The following is a 3,332-nucleotide window of genomic DNA, read 5'->3' on the forward strand; positions in this document are numbered from 1 at the left end:
CTCACCTGCCCACACTGCAGAGGCCCGTGGACCAGAAAGGATCGGAGCTGGTATGGAGGGTAGGTTTTGCATCTTTTGGTTAAATACCAGAGAATGCTTGTGTCATACAAGAGATCTGGATGTTGTATCAGTCCAGACTACTCGTGATACCTAAGGTAAGGAGCCTTCTGATTCCGCGATGCCATTAATGCCTAAACTTTATCCCAGCTGCTCTTTGTAAATACTTCTAATAACTAAAATCTCGATAAATGAGCAGAAATAAAACAAGCTGGTCATGTGTTATATCCAGAAATCGGACTGAATCTCTTCAGTTTATTTTAGTTTTGCTGAACATGTTATTATAATAAAACCTGCACCAAAGCTTTCGTCTACTTGGGAACCCCATTTTGATGCTGAAATTACACCGGTGCTCAGAGAGAAAGTTACATTTGGCACAACCGTTCTTTTCAGTGATTATGAAAAGAGGAAAATTTAGAGCGCATGCTTCAGAAGTAAATTTCTAATTTCCTGTAATTAAACCTTGATTTCAGATGGGAGTTCTTGTAAGGCTGCAACACGTCTCACTGGTACAAAAATGTTTTGTTCTGCTGATATTATAAATTAATAAGGTACCTTTATGTTAGCGAATCAAGTTAGCGTGCCATTTCTACAAATATTAAAGACTTCAGGGCTCAAAATTATATCAAAATCCTTCCTGAGAATATAGGTTTTCAAGGGCTCTGTTTTCAGTATTATTTTTCTTTGTTCATCAACATAGTTCATTGGGACACTTCTGAGGAAGCAGCGTTTTTCTTCCAACTTGTAACCCTCATTCACATATACTCTATTTCAAACGTCCTTGACAAATGTCACTGCGTACTACACACACAAATGAAAAGAGAGGTTCGGGTGGCTTCAGATTTCTCATGAATCTATAAGGCCAGGGAAATGGAATGATTGGCTTTGGAATGGTACAAGGCCAACATTTTCATTGAAGAAAGCAATCTGTCTCACGAGTGGTGATGGGTAGACCTCTAGGGTACAGGTAGCCTCTGAATTCCCACTTGAACTAGAGCTTTGCAAATGAGTTTCCATCTGTGAGATTCGCCCATGTAAAGCTTTCCTTTTCCACCACGCACAATACTCTTTTTATCCACAGCCTCTTATCTTAGGGTTCACATGTGAAAGACCTCCAAAGGGACAAAGCAACGATGGCACCTCAGCTGTGATTTAAGGAACCGGTAGAATTTCTTTTACTCAGACTGAAGTGGGAGAAGCACCAGCAATACAGATTTTGGAATGGGCTCATTTGAGATATTGGGATTTAAAAAAAATCCAAGGACCATGAAATTGGTACTGACTCAGATATGGAGTGGGGTCAGGGTGGGAGTCTCCTGGAATCAGCAAATCTTGGACCATATAATACTTCAGGCATTTATTCTGAAATGTATTGAAATCCAAGAATTGTCTGTCTTCCCTAAAGAAATATTCATTGATCGATCTTCCTGGAACTCTTCTTCTATGTTCCTTTTTTACCAGATAGAATCACTCATAAACTATGATTAAAAAAAAAAAAAAAAAAAAAACGTACCAAGTCAATCATGACACCTTGTCTTCTATTGAACAACATGTACAAATCCTGTAAATAAATAGGTGAGAAATTCCAAGTGGGCACCTGTAAGGCTAGTTACTTTTCGAGTTTCCTGGAGCACACGTAACTGTGAGGTCTGCTCTTGCTACAGTCCTGCGTTTGCCATTTCCCTTGTCTTTGAGCCAAAACACAGTTCTTCCCAGGCTTTGAACGTTGAAGGGGGCCTTTCCTCCAGTTGGTGAAGACGACAGGTTCACCACCAATCCACTCCCAGTGGCCAGCATGCACTTGGTCATTCAAACCTGATGTGAACCAAAGAATGTGCCAAATTATTTTATTACATTTATGCTTGGGTATCACGTCAGTCTCTTGCTCTAATCTCAGCAATCATGTACAAACATGAGCCTACGTTCTGAAACACAGAATAGGATCTGGGAATCCTAAGACACAGGTGAGAACATTTGGCCGATCCGAATCCAAATCCTCGCTAGTTGAGCATCTTCGGGCAGGTCGCTTAACCACTTTGAGTTTTAGTTTCCTCATCTAAGAAATGGGAATAAAAATAGTATGTCGAGGGCCATTTTCAGTATGAAATAAGATAATGCATGTACGTTTCACAGCACGCATGCATGTCTAATAAATGGCAATTATTATTCGTATTATTCCACAGGCAGAACTCCTATCCCAGGGAAACAGGTTACACTCTTGTCTATAGTTCTTCTTCTTTGCTATTTAAATCTCTTGGTTTTCATATTCGAAAGTAGCTTAACTAGATATTATTTTTAGTCTGGAACGTAAGATTTTTTTTCAGTCGGCTATAATTCCAACAAAAAGCAGCTTTTCTCAACTTGCCTCTCTACTCCCACTGGCAATTTTACAAATTACACTTCAGTGTTGCAAAGCTTTTGTAATTTTTCTTAAAGAAACATTCCTCCTCCTCGCTCTCCTTCATAATAGAAATAAAGAGAATAAAATCAGAAAAGAATCCCCTGTAACAGCATGATCTGACATCTCCCGACCAAATTTAACCATGAAAATAGTCTTAGCTGCATAACCTATAACCTCCTGAGTGAGCCTCCCTCAATATTTTGGGGTAGAATAAAATGAACTATCTCCTTCCGGATTGTTTCCTTGCATCTTTGATCAGAAGATGCTATGCCTAAGTATTCTGTGGGAACAGAGCCTTGAAATCAGTCATTGTGGAAGTGAAGAAAATGTCTCCTCTAGCTTTGACTTCATACACTCAGAAAATTTCAGAATTTCGAGATGTACTAAGTATTACAGAGATTCGGAGAAGCCAAGATTGGGTTTAGTACAGTTCCCTGAAATCCAATACCTTCAAGGTCAGACGGTGGAAATACTGACTTTGAAGCGCCCTGAGAATTCTACTTCTAAAAATAGAATCTGAAGAGATTTGTATTCTTGTTAAAATTGAAGATGTTAAAACTTCAGAAAACAAGGGATAAAATTAAGATCGCCTATACTTGTCAATAGCTGCAAACATTTCTAATTCTTTAACGTATTTCTTTATATATGCATATGTATATACCATATGCATATATATATCACATGTATATAAATTTTTTCTCATAATTATTTTCTGCTTCATATCGCTGTGGACTCTGCTTTTTTACTTAGCACCTGCCACAAATGCAATACGTTATGTATTTTATATATAATATGCTTCCAACGTGTATTTCTTGAATGAAATAATAAACATAAAGCACTTTGTTATGTCTTTAATATTTTATGCCTTACAAAA

General features: G+C 38.0%; 1 long non-coding RNA gene across 1 annotated transcript; it reads right to left on the reverse strand.

Moving 5' to 3' along the window:
* Positions 1 to 278: 278 nt before the first annotated feature.
* Positions 279 to 1,868, reverse strand: LOC121026612 (uncharacterized). Its single transcript, XR_005788399.1, has 2 exons — positions 1,655 to 1,868; positions 279 to 1,535 (listed from the first exon to the last, which is right to left on the reverse strand). It is a non-coding gene; the product is annotated as an uncharacterized LOC121026612 (long non-coding RNA).
* Between the last annotated feature and the right edge of the window lie 1,464 nt (positions 1,869 to 3,332).

The sequence above is a fragment of the Herpailurus yagouaroundi genome, unplaced genomic scaffold (genome assembly GCF_014898765.1).
Source record: "Herpailurus yagouaroundi ecotype Mexico unplaced genomic scaffold, PumYag 146833, whole genome shotgun sequence".
Taxonomy (NCBI): Eukaryota; Metazoa; Chordata; class Mammalia; order Carnivora; family Felidae; genus Herpailurus; species Herpailurus yagouaroundi.